The 17,103-nt window shown below is 40.4% G+C and overlaps 1 protein-coding gene and 1 long non-coding RNA gene across 6 annotated transcripts in view; one reads left to right on the forward strand and one right to left on the reverse strand.

The window, feature by feature from the left end:
- Window positions 1–17,103, forward strand: part of LOC111244349 (glutamate receptor ionotropic, kainate 2-like) — a 321,397-nt gene that overhangs the window by 255,258 nt on the left and 49,036 nt on the right. Inside the window, exon 1 of one of the 5 annotated variants that reach the window (XM_022791354.2) lies at window positions 3,222–4,524. The exons of the other annotated variants lie outside the window; for them this stretch is intronic. The gene's annotated coding sequence lies outside the window, so the exon portion shown is untranslated. Of the gene's footprint in view, window positions 1–3,221; window positions 4,525–17,103 lie in introns of those variants that run through there. 5 annotated transcript variants of the gene reach the window in all.
- LOC147758082 (uncharacterized) overlaps window positions 11,836–17,103 on the reverse strand; it is a 53,025-nt gene continuing 47,757 nt past the window's right edge. The window contains exon 2 of the long non-coding RNA XR_015321391.1: window positions 11,836–16,245. This is a non-coding gene — a long non-coding RNA (uncharacterized LOC147758082). The remainder of the gene's footprint in view (window positions 16,246–17,103) is intronic.

A 17,103-nucleotide genomic window follows, 5' to 3' on the forward strand; every position in this document is an offset into this window, starting at 1 on the left:
CTGTGCTGTCATCCATGGACCGAAGGTGCTCCGCGTTTACTAGGATCATACCCGCTTTAGCCTTGTACGCAAACTGAGGCATCGACCATTACTCGGACGTTTAAGGTTCTACTAGCAGCCTATAGCTAGAAGCGATTGATTCCTTTTTTGCATGTTGCCCTCGTACTCCAAGCATTGCTTTTCCCCTTCTCTCTTTTCTAGCGGCTCTCTGTCAAGTTTTTAGGTGTCTTGTTATATTTGTACTATTGGTTATGTTATAGCCTTATCGAGCCAAACAGGCCTGTGTTGGCCAGCGTCAAAGGAAATGCGGTCACTCAACCAGTGGAGATACATTACTTTTCAACGGCTTTGATATAGAGCATGCACGTAACGTATAGGATCGCTATAGCGGCACCGACCTGTTAGTGGCGAACGATTGAGCACACGTCATATACAAAGGAAGCATGTACAAATGCTGATTTTTCCACTCCGGATCGGATACTAGTATGAGCAAAGCAGGTAGCTTCATTAATAACAGTGCGTGCCGGTTGGAAATGCTTAGTAAGAGGTTACGATGTCTGCCGCAAGAACAAAATTTTGGGCAGACAGACACCAGAGACATAAATCGCATCGTACGACGCATCGCATCCACTAAGCACGTGGCAGCAGCCTGCTTTGTTGGGCACGACCAATTCAGAAACCTATTTTTTTTATGGGATATGAGATAGCCGGAAATTCGGACCATACCTTTTTCCTAATATCAAGCCATTCATTTGTTACCTGCAGGACGCTATTTGTATGGTTTATAATGTCTTCTTATCAGAGCAGCCGATTTTCGATTTAAGAAACTGTAGGATCTGCAAAGCAGAATGTATGTAGTTCTGTTTTCCTCGGATTTGGGGGGCCGCAAAGCGGTGATTTGACTAGGTCATCCCAGCTATTTGTCTAGATCTGGTAAGGACGATGAGCCGAAAATGTGGGCAAAACGGAGTACTCGTATTACGTGACAAAGAACCCTCAGGAAAGCTGGAAAGAGCTTTTGTCCTTTAACGGGCCAAAAATAGTAGGAATTTACAGAAAACTTAAAGCCGCACTCGATCACAAAGCACAATAGCAATGAGGCGCATTCGTGTTTGAGCTACGAGTTTGCCAACTAAACGAAGGAAATTCGTCTACGAAACTGAGTAATGGGATCCGAGTATTCAAAGCAGATTTATGTATTAGTTTATTTACTCGTTTACTAGTCGGCAAGTTCATTTAGCTGAGTAGACAAGCACACTAACAATGCTCAATGAGGCTAAAACCATCGTAAAAAAGCGCTTATGCAAGGAAGATTTTGCCTGCTGATTTCTCTCAAGCTACAAATAGACGACAGAATTACTTCCGCAAAATTGTATGTGCAGTGAGACCAAAAGGCGTCACGCCAAGTTAAAATAAACGCTAACTCTGAAGGCCGATTGCACTTGCATGCCAACTGTTAAAAAAACAATCTTACGAAAATAAACCAAAGACGTGGGCCGGTGCCCAAATAGCCCAGTGTAATAATACTACACATACAATTTTTTTTAGATAACAATGATTGGACAATGGACTAATGTCCATCGCTACGCAACCATTGTTATCTAATCCGTCCTCTGGAAAAACGAGAAGCACCCAGTATTCTTTTGCTTTTCTTCCTGTTGGCCTGGTCCCAAAAGCAATCTCGATATACTGAAATAAGCCCTCCGCTGCAGCCCCCAATGTGTTCACCCTATAAGTCGGGCATCTACGTTTTCGTCAGCCAGTTGTCGTTTAGCCCTCGATCTAATACTAGATCGCGCACCACATCCCCATCCCATTTCTAGGATCTCCCTCTATATCCTCGGCTATTTCTTGTCTAGGCAGCAAGAAGTCGTTCTTCTCTCTATCCAAGCCTGTGTTCCACCTCATCCGTTCTATTTCCTTCTGTGCTTATCTTCTATATCGGCCCGTCGTGGCGTGTAGGAGGTTCTGCTCTACCGGAGCCTTCTGGTAGCTTTGAACGCGGAAGGTACATCCGTCGCACATAGGCTTGCGAGGCGGCTACATTCCCGTGGTGTTTGCGTCTTCGTACGAGTGCCAAGGTGTTTCTTTTCTTTCGACAGCAAAAGAAGCGAAATGTAGTATTCCTGCTGCTTGTGCCATTACAGCGAGATACTGTGATCAAAGTGTCGTTCCGTTTCGGTTTGGGTACATTTCTACTAAGTCCGCCGGCGGCGGCATACCTATCATAGCCAACCAGCTCACTTTCTCTCCACCTTTTTTGCCATCCTCTTAACGTTTAGCCAGCCAACTTCTTCTAAGCATCCATCCAAGTAGACACAATCAGCTAAGCCAAGTGTACGCGTCCGAGGAGCTTTGATACTGGTAATGACGGCAAGGACGACGCCGGCAGCCATGGCCGTAACTGCAGCTGTGCTGGTAGTAATGGCGCCACGGAAACGGAACAACGGTGCTTCTCTCATCGCTCCGTTCCACCCCATTGAGGAGGAACGAAGACGATATAAGCTAGAAGAGCCCTGATTCTACGTCCTAAGTTGAAAATCCTTTCTTCTCATACACCTATGACGCTCATCTTTGTTACTATACAGCCCGCCATTCTAGACCAGTGACAGTCGAATCAACACCAGGCCGACTACTCTAGCCAGCGCCATTAGCTTAGGCTAGTTGCCGCACTTGCCGCGCGTGCTCATTCGAACCGCTCTTCCACGGCACCACCACCTCTCTAACTGATCTCGAATCTTTTCTAACTTGGCAGTACAGTGAAAAGAAGTATCCATCCAGAAATCTGTTCGCTTACGCATTCAGGATTCATCATTGGTCACCTGAGCAGTGACACGAAGTATCGTTGTACTGTCATTCGTGGTACTACCATGCCCGAATAAAAGCGTATGGGTCTGCTGTGCTTAGTGAGATTCACCGATCCACTCTCCATCTGAAGAAAAAGTGAAATCTGCTTACTATGTGCTGTCAAATGGCTTTCCGTCGCTGTCGTAGTGGTTTGTGCCGTCACCACGTTGTCCTTGCATCCAAGCTTTCATTACCTCCCGCTCACATCCCAATCCTCCGTTTTCTTCTAACATCGCCGAACAACCGACGTCGGCACGAAGGAGCATTGTAGTATCAACTCCCGACTGGCTGGAGTTCAGCAGACGAGCACCTTGTGTTCACTCTATGTCAGCTCTGCATTTGGAAACGACAAAGGTGAGAAAAGAAAAGTCGCCATAGTCAGCAACGACCTACCGGTTGGCGATGTATAGTTTCGGGCATCGGCGCCCCACTCGCTTGCCTCCACGCCAAGCTGCGTCGGAACAACGCTGTTAGTTCGCTGCTGGTCTGCCTGCCGATGTGTCTGTGCCTATGTATGTTAAGGTTGCTATCCCTCTCAGTTGGTGTCGTTTTTTTGCGCTCTCTTCTTAGCGCGTACGGTATGCACTGCACGCGTCGGGCGGCATGGAAATCGATGCATTGCATGGAAACAAACACACCCCAAGCAGCATGAAAAAGAAACAGGAAAGGCGGATACAAACGCCCCAACTGCTACTGCTGCTGCCGCTATTGGCTCTCCCAGCTGTACTCTTCTTTGGCTTGCGTCCCCTGCTCGCGCTATTCCTCGGTTTCGCTCGGGGAAGACCATCTGTCAAAAGGAGGGCAAAGTTGCCGTTGTGGCTGCTCCTGCTACTCCCAACGACTTCGCGTGCTCTGCCGTCAGTCAGTCCACGACTGAAGATCAGACAAAACATAAAGAACAATACAAAGAGTGTCCGCAGTCAACACAGTAAGAGAAAGAAAGGGAAGAGGCTATGGTCCAGTTGGTTCTCTTCCCGCGTTCGTTGGTCCTACTCATCATCATTGCGATTACCACTGTCACCATGATGATGGGAGGAGGGAGCGGGCGTTTGAAGGTCTTTGTTGATGGGCCACGCGTGTTGACTAGGACGGGTTATCGTACAAGTTGGAGTGCATATAGACCACATAGAAGATGCAGAGGTGGAGCGAATAATAGTCCACAATTTGATGACCAAGATGTTCTACAAGGCTCTCACTACAGCTCGAGGAGCAGAGCACTTTTGTCGAAAACTGAGCGCATGCCACAGGCCAATGACAAGCGACGACGTATTTCACATCTATACACATCCATACGCTCTATTTGTACCTATAAAGAACTGTTATTAGAAGATGCGCTTAAGCCTAAGTCGTCTTTCGGGACACCCTGAGTGGCTTTTCCCTGACTGAAGATGCGCTAAATCGACATGTCAGTTAGACATATTATTTTTCATGCGCAAATATTACAAGGGCCAAATGCACCTCTCTCTGCTCCGTCAAGAGGTGAATCAATCGACGTTTGCACCCGCATTGCTGGATGCTGATTGTATCAGGTGTTCCAGCTAAGATCTACGGACAAAATGGCTGACAACTGCTCAACTATCTTTTTCTTTTTTCTTCCTGATATTGGACCTATTGTGCAAAAATTGGCATTTTAAATCTAGGAGCTTGTGCGATACAGGTGACCCTGTATTTCTAAAGGTAAAAGTTATATTTCTTTTATATAATTTTGGCAGAAGTCTGTTATGCAGATATGTGCTCGTTTTGCATTAATTTTTATTATTTCTGTATGTATTCTCAACAGAAACTTAGAGTCCTCGACACAAATGTTCCCAGACTTGTTTCATTTTGAGAAATTGGCCAGTTGTTTTCTGCCAGATATTCTTAGAAACAAAGTGATCTTAGTTTAGATCTTCTTTACCAAACCGGGCCGCCATTATACTGTTATGATATAAAGACGTGTCTGTATAAGAGTTTCGCTGTCAGAGTGCAACCAGACCAGATCGAAATAGGAGCACAAAGAGCAGGCATTTACTTGAACGGGAAGGAAGCCAAGATTGAAAAGTACATGGGAAATAGAAGACATGCAAAGAAAAGTAAGATGGGCGTTTAGGGCAGCACATAAGAAAGACAAATTGATTGAGATGCCTGCCAGGCTACAGAGATGCACACTTCGCACGATAAAACGTCCACTTACCCAGACTAATTGTACATAGGCTACAGGGAGAACTCTACAGGAAATTCAATTAAGGTAAAGTCGTACTCATTTGATAACCATATCAAATGAAAGAATAAGATAAATTCTAAGTATCTATTGTACGTAATAGGGGATTCACTTAGGTTATCGTTTTTCGCTTTTCGGCGCTTGGTCACTAACTTTTTTAGTTCAATTGATTCTGCATTTCGATATTAGGTTAAAGAAACAAAGGGCACGATTAAAAAAAATCGTTTTGAATATGAATCGAAGCATTAAGATATGTAGCCCTATTTAAGCAACTGATCGTAATATATGAGAATGGCCAGATAAAGCTTCGCACTAATACCGCTTTAATTATCGTGAAAATCGATCTTCAAACGCTTCAACTGTAGGGGACCCGGTTTGCAAAGCTTGGAAAGCTCAATCGTATATATTGATTCTTTAGCAAATATACTGTCGCGTCTGCTGATGACGGCCGAGGCGTTCTCACTATTCCTCCATAACGTCATCTTCTCGGGGTAGCTTGTGTCGTCCTCAATGGTAATCAGCGGCTGGCACGAAATTTGCGAAACAGCACAGGAAATTGACTTTTGTCTTAATGGAACTTCGTCGTGTTGACAAAATCCAACCTCTTAGGTGGTAAAGGGAACGGTGAGAATTCAATATGATGTGCGGAATTGATGGAGCAAGGCGACCAGTAGTGTGAGTAAGAGCGAGCCAAGAGATCCATACGAACGATGTGCCGTTTGGGACTAAGAAGCTTTAGTGGATCAGTGTTAGACGAGTGATGCCCACAAACATCTCCAATCTTGCTATGTACGTCTGTGTCGCTTGATACACTATTCGACGAGATGACAAAGAAGAAAATCAAATCGATATAAATGCATTTCCATTGCAAGTATCAACGTTTCGAGTGATCACTTAGAATAGCTTAAATCAATTTTAGGATATTTGAAAAAAGTGTTTGACGTACCCGAAAAGTTTAACATCGAGAACGTGGGTTGACTTTCTGTCAGACAGACTGATTTTAACGAAACTGAACTTTACCGCAGACTCAAGAGCCTAATGTATACTGACTGTATTTTGTTTTATTTTTTTCTATCTAATATGTGATTACACTTTAGCGCTCAGAACAATTACATTTAGTTTAATCAAATGAGGTTGGTTATAGCCAGTAACTTCGCTTGCACAAAGAACTCGTACGGAAGGGACCGAGGAGTCACAATGAGCTTAGCAAACTGAAAATGCATGTGAGCGCAACTGTGATACTTCTATACAATGCTGCGATACCTCAAAAGTCTAAAAAATGAAGGTACATTAGGTACATTACAAATTGTTGCGTACGTTATCTGACTCATAGTAAATGCTAATGTGAGCTTGTAGGTTATCTATACGTGGTTCGTATACGTATTGGTGTTCGAGCGAGCTTAAAGTATCACAACTCGAATGCTGTCTTCCCCAGCACATTTAATTATTAACAGTCGTAAGCAAATAAAGGTGTGGCCGCTACATCTGCAAAATTCTGCGCTGTTGGCGGCACTTTAGAGTGGGTGGGAAAGAAATAATACCTTTCATGGTATCGTCTTTATTGGAGTAAGTCGTTGCCAACGTTTTGGGAGATATTCCACAACAGAAAAGAGGGACTATACAGATTTCTTAGAAGTATTATTTTGTAAACGAGGGTTATAACATGTACAACTATTACACCAACTAAAAAAGTAATCTTTGCCTATGTCGTATAATAAGAGGCGCGAATGCAACTCGCGTGAAGGGTGTCAGTTTCTACATGTTAAATGAGTGTCTGCTTGCATATAATAATCATAATACGATCACTTACGCAACGACTAAATAGAAAAGTTGTTCACGAGCGTTGCCAATTTATACGTTCTACACTTATGTATGCATATATATCGTGTGTTACTTTGTCATTGCCATCATGTTGTAACTAGAGAAGCGATCAGCATGTTGAAGCATAGGCAGCTCTTTTAACACATTAGTTTTTCTTCTCCGCCTTTTTTTTTTTTACTACAGTCTCCGTGTTGTTGGAGAGCAACATATTACATTACAGAAATGTATCGATAGCTGTAGTTTTTCCTCTATATTCCCTTCGTATTGCAGAAGCACTGCTATTGCAGTCTTCACCGCCGTCCTCAGCACCATCTTAAGGGTATACAAATCTTTGTGTTATTCGCGCGCAATCCTTAGGGTTGCTGGGGGTGGCTAGTGGGTCTATCGGAAGATAAAAAGGAGCCCGGGGTAAGAGGTTTGAGTGTCAGAACGCTGTACGAATACTGAGTCGTACTTTCCTTTCTGCTGACAACGAGGCATGATAATAACTTCCTCTATTCGCTGTTTCCGCTTCTGTCTGCGTTGTCGCTTTGCTTTAGCGTTCTGCCTAACTCGTAAGCGCTAGATCCGTGCGTTACCAACTTTTTGTTTGCTTCCAGACACCTGCAGTTAAATCATCTCATGTCACTCTCTTTGCAGTCCTCTAGTCCTTCTGCACTACATGATCTCGTTTCTGTCCCTAGTTTTTAGCAACTTCCATCTCTCATACTCATGCACGTCCCGGGTCTGCTTCCTGTCACGCTGTTCATTCTCGTTGACCTCCTTCATGCGTTCTTCTGGCTATTTATGCTGTCACTGCTTACATCTTTTGTGAGCAATTTATTCATTTAATGTACATGCTAACTTCTTACGCGTTAGATTGCTTCTCTTGTTCACCGTCAGTCAGACACGTCTAGCGGCATATGGACACTTACGCAGATACAAATTATATTTGTACTAATATTTTTAACAACAGCATGGCAGATTACGTTATGCGTAATTTAATTTACTCGATATGCTTTCTGTCTATTGCACGTAACAAGATAGCATTTTCTTCTGTCATCGGCAGCTTAGTGAACATAAAAAGCATAGATTTTGTTACATTTTGCATTGAATACGTATAATGTATCCTGTATAACACCCTATTTTTTTTCATATCCTGGTAGATACGTCTATGTGCATAAGTGTTTTCTCTATTTTGCACAATTTGCAACTTCTTGTTTAACAATGAGATTAATATTCTTATCCAAGTGTTTAATAAAATGGAGTCCAATTGCTACCGTAAAAGCTAAAATATTCCTGCAATAGCCGTGTATAGGCCTCTTTTCTTTCTAAAACTTTTCTTTCTGAAAAAAGAAAAAACTTTCTAAAAAAAGAAATTTCTCTATGTTCGACAACAGTCTGAAAAAGATAATATAGAATACAAAAAGTAATAGACTTTAAAGAAGTCCAAATTAATTATACTTGATTTTTTATAAAATTTCCGTTAATTATTGTTTTAAGCAAAGACAAGCAATACGTTCGCACTTTTTTTGGTTTTATGTGTCTAACAGTAGCACTTCTTAATTGCTTCGTTTCGTGACTATTATCTACGTTATCGTGCGGGTCATCCTCATGTTGTCATACGGATGTTGTTTGAGCTAATTACTCTAAGGTTTCTACAAACCAAAGACGTAAAGCATTGATGGAATTACAAAGGGCAAAGCCATAGCGGAAGAATACAGTGCTCTGTTCGCTAGTTTAGGTCGCCGATGGCTAAAGAGAACTGCATAATAACAATGCAACATAAAACCAACATTCCACGTACATACTTTCGTTCTGCCAACTTGCAGACGTCAGTTCCGTTGACATCCTTTTTTTACCTTTGGTTACCTGTCGACCTGTCCCCAGTTGGAGGTTCGGTGCTCATCTAAGGGTAGCTATGACAGCAAAAGCTAGAGAAAGCAATTTGACAGAACGACATGTTACAAATAACTTATGTCATTTGAGTAAATGTGAATAGTGGACCGACTTGTGCATAGTCATACATGTAGCTAGCAAACAATTAAGTTTAAGGAACGCTTACTCTAACTGCGTGTATGAATGTTGACTTCACGTTGATGAGATTTGTTTGCTACCAACGTGCTAACACAACCGTATACGTACGATCTAACAATTCGATTTTAGTATAGCAAGCGTATGCAGCAAAAAGAGCAAAATAAAATCGAGAACCTATATATACACCTTTGTATTCGATAATTTTCGAAATGCATCAGTAACACTTTTTATGAAAAAATGAAAAAAACAGGTTAGAAAAATGGGTCAAAAAAAACATCGATATACCATGTATTGAAGTAAAAGACGATGCTAGGAAAACAAGAAAAGATGATTAGTTACTACATTTTCATAATTCTGCGAAGTAACCGACCATTGTGTGTCATAAAAATAAAATTCAGGTTAGGAATTTGCAAATGAAGTGCTGTATGCAAGGCTAGTATTGTTGTGTGAAGTGTTTATCGACAAGTCAAAATTTATTTAACGAAGTCTTATCTATTAGGGCATATAGTTCATTCAGTCACCAAACGGACGCCAAATTGCAAATATGCTTCAACGTTACTTCAAATATTTTATATAACCCTGTAGTTCTTCCTGTCTGAAAAAAAGAACAATTGAAGTAGTCTATTTTTAAGCAATTTAAACTTGAATCTCTCTTATCCTTTAGAGCAGAGTGCAACAAGAGAAGCAGAAACGCAAAGATGGAGATTTTTGTGTATTCTCATTTGCACAACGATTCTTGCACAACCAAGCATTTCAGTTCGGTATGGGAAAATGTTCGTCTTTTATAAAAGCCCGTGCTGCTTTTATACTAAAACCGTAATCAATTTTGAGTGATTCTTCTATCATTGATTCCAAAGACTTTTTACGTATTGCATCTCCTAAACTCAATTAATCGCACTGCAATACGTTCGCATTTAAAACAATTTATAAATAATAAATAATCACCAAAATAAACTGATGTTCCTTGAACTGTGGCCTACCATTCAAATAAGTGTAGTGCGAAAAAAATATTAAGCCCTCTACATAAATACATAAATAAATACATCCATGCTATTCAAACACAGTTAAAAAAAAGTGCGTGCAAAACCTTTATACTGAAATAAGGGAGAGATTTGTTTAACTGGTCTACCACGCTGTTATTTAAAAATTCGTGGCACTACGATGTGATAGGTTAATGTGGGTGAGCAGCTATCTATGTGTCATAGGCATGAAGGTATTTGTTGCTGGTTTACCAATCTTGCTTCATTAATAATTTCCTAGTTCTAAAAAAATGACCACTGTACTGTCATCCAAGCGCAGAGTAACAATTTTCGCTGGGACTGTTTCCGCTGATTGAGTTGTTTCGGCAATATGGTTTCGCAAAACAGTGTCTCTCTACGGTATGTTACGGATCAGACTTACGGGCCAACTGGAGAGCAAGGAGGGAATTACAGACTTTTGCGGTTCCTGGCACCAGCGTGATGTAGTGACACTGGATAGTGCAAAACCCCACAGCTTCATCGAAGCGTGATCTCTGTCTGCATTCGTGGGCTTCTGATCCGCAAATTGAGTTTTGCACTTTGCGATTTGGACATCGTCGAAATTCTTTTGGGCTGTGCAGACTTCCTTACCGATGCCGTTGGCCCTCACAATATAACCAGTGCGTGCATGTGTACGTTTGTGCCCAAGGTGAGACGACGACGTTGGCGATTCGAATAAGCCGTTTTTCAGTACTAGCAAGCTTAGAAAGAACGAAGACGACTGAGAAAGAAACATAAGGACAGAAAAGCTGGAATGGAGTAGCGCAATCAAGAGAATGAAAGATCGTACGAGGTCGACGTCCAACGTAGCATCTGACTCTTTTTCCTCACCTTTCAACATTTTGGTTCTTTTTTTCATTCTCCTGCATCCGTGAAGATCTACATGCGATAGCTTTTACCGCTTGCACATATATTTTAATCGGACATTTGAGGTTTCTTACCCATTGCTATAGCATCTCTTATTGATGTGATATCAATTTCTCATTTTTCGGATCTTGCATGCGTGATTTATTCAAGCGGTTTTGCTTCACTAGCTCTATGGTGCCAAACAGTAACGGATTGCATTTGCACCATATATAACCAATAGCAACATTTCCTTTTTATGTTTGGTGGCACCTACAAAAACGCATGCGAAGTCCTTTACAATGTGTTCATCTAGAGCTATCCAACATTTTTTAACAGAGAGATGATTCCGGGATAAGTTGAAGTGAATGAAGCAACGCGCGTTATCTTGAATTTTTGCTTTGATGCCCCAGGATCCCGAATATAAGTTCAAACAGGTAATGATATGCAAAGCTGGTATTTCCAAAGGTAGATAGATAAAAATTTACGAGAACTATTTAAGTCACATTCGGTCAAGCATCAAGGCTTATTCATAAACCGGGTAGTTTGAGCTCTACCATGCGATATAGATGTGCTTAAATGGAGTTTTTTTTTTTTTTTTTTTTAGCTCTCATGCGTTTAGTGTGATGTTGGAAGTGCCATCTAGAATAGTCTATTAAGAATGCTATATACGTATATTAAGTCTAACGCTAACTGCTACAGAATAATATAAGTATTCAAGGAACGCTTCTCAAGGCATTTGGCGGTGATTACTGTGAACGGACGGTTAAAGCATATTTAAAATGCCTACATAATCATATACCGAATAATATAAAGTAAATAGCCATCTTTGCATCTAGATCTTAATGTATTTATTTGAATTCGATGGATCTAGCGTATGTCTTTTTCCTCTGTCCGATAGTCGATGAGGGATGCTACAGAGCATCTTTTTTCCAAAGTGTTCCAAACTGACGAAAAAGTAATGACTTCTAGATACATTTTTATGCTCTAAAACCCATCTTTTTCTAAAACTCTTATATTCTTAAAAAAAAAGCTCAAGTGAGTTTATATTTAAGCAACAAGAAGACCAAATAAAAACTCAGAAAGCAATAACATAAATTCATATGCCCTTAAGTTTATTCCAAAGCTATCCAGTGGAACTTTGTACTTTTTCAAAATAGACTTGAAGTGTAAATATAACTGGCATACATTGCATCCATGTATGCATCAATATACACTACATTATAGTACTTTCAAACATTTTAACATATTTTTCTGGGGGAAATACGATAGAAGCGCTCCAGTAGTTTTGTTCCTGTGATAGCAATACCTCATCTACTAGATTGAATATATATTATCACTTGATTAGTTTGTACTCAGTTTATACTAAAGTGAGTTTAATTTTAAGTAAATAAGAAAACAAGAAATGTCAGAAGCGCTTCTAGTTTAAATATGTATTATCAAAGAAAGCGAAGTCATCGCTGGCATTTAAATAGCTAGAGCAAAATTGGTTTACCCGACTGACATAGGGTAACAGATGATCTTTCGTAGAAACAACATTAACTCTCGGTGAACCGTATAGACGCTCAGAATATATCCTTTTAACGAGCACGAGTGTGATGTCTATGCATAAGTGTTTTTTCTGCATATCAAATATTGATTTAGTCACAATTCAAGACCAAAAGCATGTTGTTATTTCGCTAGAGATATTCCAGGGTACACAATCATGAGCTTCATTAGGCCAGTCTTAATAGACCACTGAATATTTGTCGGGCACCATCGAAATTAACTTGTTCTCAGCGTGGAAAATAAGACCTCAGTCAAACAAAGGCCCGCTTTATTTCACAAATGGATGGAAATGAGACTGATTCTCCAATTTCCGAAAGTCTAATATGTTCAGCTGTACGAAGTACGAAGGCGGAGGTCAATGCTAACGTGTCCTGATGTCTTATGTACGTTAAGTCAGAATTCTGACTTAACTTCTGAAGACGACATAATTCTGACGGTGACAAATTCTTCTGATATATTCTAATTTGCTATTGTGGTACCAGTCCCGAATATTTTGTTGTTATACGAATATACTGAAAAGACCTTTAGTGACGTTCGTGATGAACTGTACGATACACAAAGTAAAAAAAGCCTTTACAGTGTTATACGGTAGTAGTTTTACGAACACACAATGTCTGTAAAAGTATTGTTATTTCTAATATTTTTGTGATCCTTTAATTCAGTGCTTATCAGTAAATGTTTATCACACTATTCAAAGCTATATATAAACATAATACGTGACTATTGTGCGTACTTACAGGTTAAAATGCAGTTTTCTTTCAATTTTAACGGCCTTTGGAATACTCTGCTGTTCCTGCTTGGGCCTTGGATCGGATGTGCAATAAAAACAACTAGGCGAATGCGCGATGAGATGTTACATCATTCGTTTTTTTTCATTACGGTATCTCTGACGACTGAGGCTCTGATTATGGCATGGAATACCGTATACTTTATGGTATAGATCAAATACTGAATGTTGCGATCAAATGCAAAACCTAATACGATATGCAATCCAATCAGGTATCCAGCTTTGAAATCGCGTCAACAAGGAATCGTTTGCAAACGACTTACGTTTGATTTGTAAAGAAAGTTTTGAGAATAATATCTACATTCCGTAGTGTAGTCACGTATTGGGGTATCTCTATATTTCGACGCACGTAATATGATTAACAAATAAGTTTCTTTGTGAGATTTTTGTTTGAAAATAGTCATATGCCATTACACAAAAGTTTTCCCTAGCCCCTATCGTGAACTATGTTGTCCGGTATGCGTTTTAAAATGGAGGGGACGATATACTTAGCTCAAATGTATTACTTGCATTACGTCTTTTATAGCGACTCATCTATCAGTTTCCATGGCACGGTTTAGTAAGATACTAGTTTTTGGTTAAAACCACCAATTTTAGTACAATGACAACATTGATGCGCCGCAGCTGGTGCTTGTGACACAGACTTTCAGTTGCCGATGATGATGTCATTACGAAACAGGTCGGCTAGCCTTTAGGGAAGACACAAAAGCTCAAACTTAGCTGGTTTCGATTCACACAGAAAGCGCCAGAGAAGGAGAAGCTAACAAATCAGCGAACCGGCGGGGACGTCATGGTAAACGTCAAACGGCTGAAGAGGGTGGGGCTGAAACGCGGGAACTCACGAGGAAGAAGTAAAGAGTGGACTAATAGTCCGTCCCGCACGCCCGCTGCTTTTATTGCTTGCGAAGTCGCAGCGCGATTCGACGTCGATAAGGTCACTTCCGTTCAGGGCTGAGAGGTCTCTCGACAAGAGGGATAGAGAACGAAAAAGTCAAAAAGTTCTGCCAGATACGAACATGGAAACGACGAAAAGCATAGAGATCGCGTGTGAACTGACTAGCGGTTGTTCTCTGCGTTCCATTACTGAATAACCGTCATAGGCCGCACCGAGCAACGGCTGGTTAATATTACATATTCGATGTTTTTCCACTCGACTTGACACAGCGATGGCTAACTATAAAACTCCTTCTGTAGTAGCTGATATCGCCAACGCAACTACCACAACCGCTGCGACGTTGCCCTACTACTGCTTATGAAAGGTCCTACCGCTGTTATTGGTGCTGCGTTTTGTTGTGGTAGTGGCTTCGGACAACTTGCTTGAATTGAAGCTTACCCATCCATCCCTTTTCCGTCTATGCTTAATTTAGCCACGAATCCTTTTGTTACTGTAATCTCTGCTTCTATCACTTTGCTGCTTTGATTCCTCCTGGGTAAACCAGATCCTCCTCCTTCTTCTTCTTTAAGAGAGAAGAGCAGTGATTAAGAGGTCAAGTATGCGATATATGTATGGCGTTGGGTGTACTTCTCGCACAAGATCGTTCTTGGTTAGCCAACTGGTCAAAGGTGTGAGGCAGTCTATGATGGGACAAATTAGGAGCTATTTTTAACGTGTGAGGTTTTAACCTTGATAGCGGAGTAGCATAAGTCTAACGGTAAGCACATTAGTGCAGTTGTACTAGTAGAAAGAGTCTTGGCTATTAAAATAAAAATGATTTTGTATCTTAGTGTAGATCCACACTTGACTATTACGGGAAATACTGGCATGATCAAACGGTCTTGAAAATAAAATTTCACAGCGAAATGCTATAGAAGTTGTCTGCAAAACTCGAGATTTTTTTGCAACCAGATTTTATTAAAGATTTTGTCAGAAATGTACTCTAGGAGAAGCAATCTATCCCACAGGCTCAAGTTTTCCAGTGTTTCCAACGATTTCAGACTCAGTATTTTTACGCTTAAAAAAAACAGTAGAGCACATAATTGCTCCGTTATTCCTCCATAATTCCGTTAATGCACTTACTTTCATTTTATATCACTAAGTTGGAAGATTTGATAACTTATTATATCAGACGTAACATTGCGCGCTACGACGCATCATAAATAACTAAAACTTTTACGGAAGTTCACATCTAGTGGTTTCTCGTTATGAAACTGTTAGTCCGTACTATGTGCATAGTTGGAAGAAAAATGAGTACAGTTAAATTAAGGACGAATATCGCCAAATGTTGATCAAGGTATTTTTTGATTATTGTAATCGCTCATTAGTCCTTCCGTTCATTTCCTAAAATTAACTAAATCAATAAAAGGTTAGGTTCTGGGAAATGAAATTGACTTTATGCGCTTTTCTGATAAACAGCAACCGATTATTTTTAACTGAAGGAAATCTCGATGCGATAAATTCCTGCCATTTTAATCACATTTTATTTATTTCGCTATTATAAGATATTCGGGTATTTTTAATATTGCCTCCTTCAAGAAGTTATGCTGTTGCCGCAATTCCACGACAGAACTTACATTTGCTAATCCTTTAAATCGTCGATCTTCCGCGTTTCGCGAAGACGACAAAGTGAAGATCCATAAATAAGGCTATTATAATAAGCTGGTCGAGTTCAAACAGCCGATGAATCTTGCTTGAACATAACAGTTCTGCTAAATGGCGAATCTTTGATGTTGAAGTATGCATTTTTTTAAAAGTTACATCCTTAACGACTTTTTGTAGTTGTATATATGTTCTATAGGTATATTTAGAGCAGCGTTTTATTTTTTCCGGTTTTTGGCGGCTGGCATCTATATACCTTTCTTATGTGTACGTGACGATACCCATATATATTGATTGCTTGTATATCTGACGCGGTATACATTAAACGTCACATATTGCCTGCTTAGCGCAACCTAATGATGTTCAGCCGATGGTTTCGTTCCATTTCGATTGTAGTTCCTCTTCTCTCCCAGTGATCCTATCTTTGCGTTTGTTTTCTTCATTACTTCCTTTCCTCTTATTATTTAAATTGCCTCAGAGGTCTCCGACCGAACTAATGCGAATTGCTTCTACTCAGCGCGATTGCTCTGTTAGTACCGACCGCTGCATCGCAAGTGCTCGCTGAGTTGTAAAAACCCTACTTCCTTGGTATCTAGGACCGTCGGAGGCGCTGCAATCACAGCGCGATCTGCAACCAAAAAATATAAAGGCACAGCAGCAACAAAAAAGATCCGTTAAAGAAGACGCTATATTTTTCTTTTGCTTTTTTTTGCTCTTCCGTCTTCGTTGTCGACTTCGTTCCAACTATCTTGGTCCTGTCCACTTTTTCCACATTTTTTCACTGTAACATCATTCCCTACGGTCCATCTGACATAGCCCTTTCGTTATCCCTATCCGACCCTAGATAGACACTATTTGCCCTTGTTCCTTTTTGAGAACTTAAAAATCATCACAGAAACTGATCACTTGTCTTGCTCTTTGTTCAACGGTTTTCCTAAATCTTTGTTTTCCTCGGTTGTATTCCCTATGATTGTCTGATCCTCATTCCTGCGCTTTTTGCTTGCTCAACGCTTCTCCCATTATGTCAGCCAATAGGAATTGCTTGACAGTATATACATGTCTCTACACTTAGAGACACAGTAAACGACTATTACAACCATTACTAACCTGTATGGGCGCAGCATGATATTAGGGGTTGACTGTATTCTTAGTTGGTCAGGTATAATCTGCATTGCTTAAATCTCTCCATTCTGTTATTTGAATATGTGGATTGTCTGGATGTTTTACGAATAAGTACTAATCTTTAGGTCTGTACGTAAGGAAAATAGACGAAGGAAATAAAAGGTTATTGTTGGTATAAAAGAGATTTCCTTCTATATAGAAGAGTGGATCTGAACAATGAACAAATGGAGAAGGGTTAATTTGCTTTACATAATGAAGAATATGAAGAAACATTCACTGTAATGACATAAATTAGATGAGCAGATACAAACGAACCATCTAAATAAAAAAGATGCGACTACGGCAAAAAGTCGTTTGAAGGATG

Source organism: Varroa destructor, unplaced genomic scaffold, assembly GCF_002443255.2.
Source record: "Varroa destructor unplaced genomic scaffold, Vdes_3.0 BEIS01000002.1, whole genome shotgun sequence".
Taxonomy (NCBI): domain Eukaryota; kingdom Metazoa; phylum Arthropoda; class Arachnida; order Mesostigmata; family Varroidae; genus Varroa; species Varroa destructor.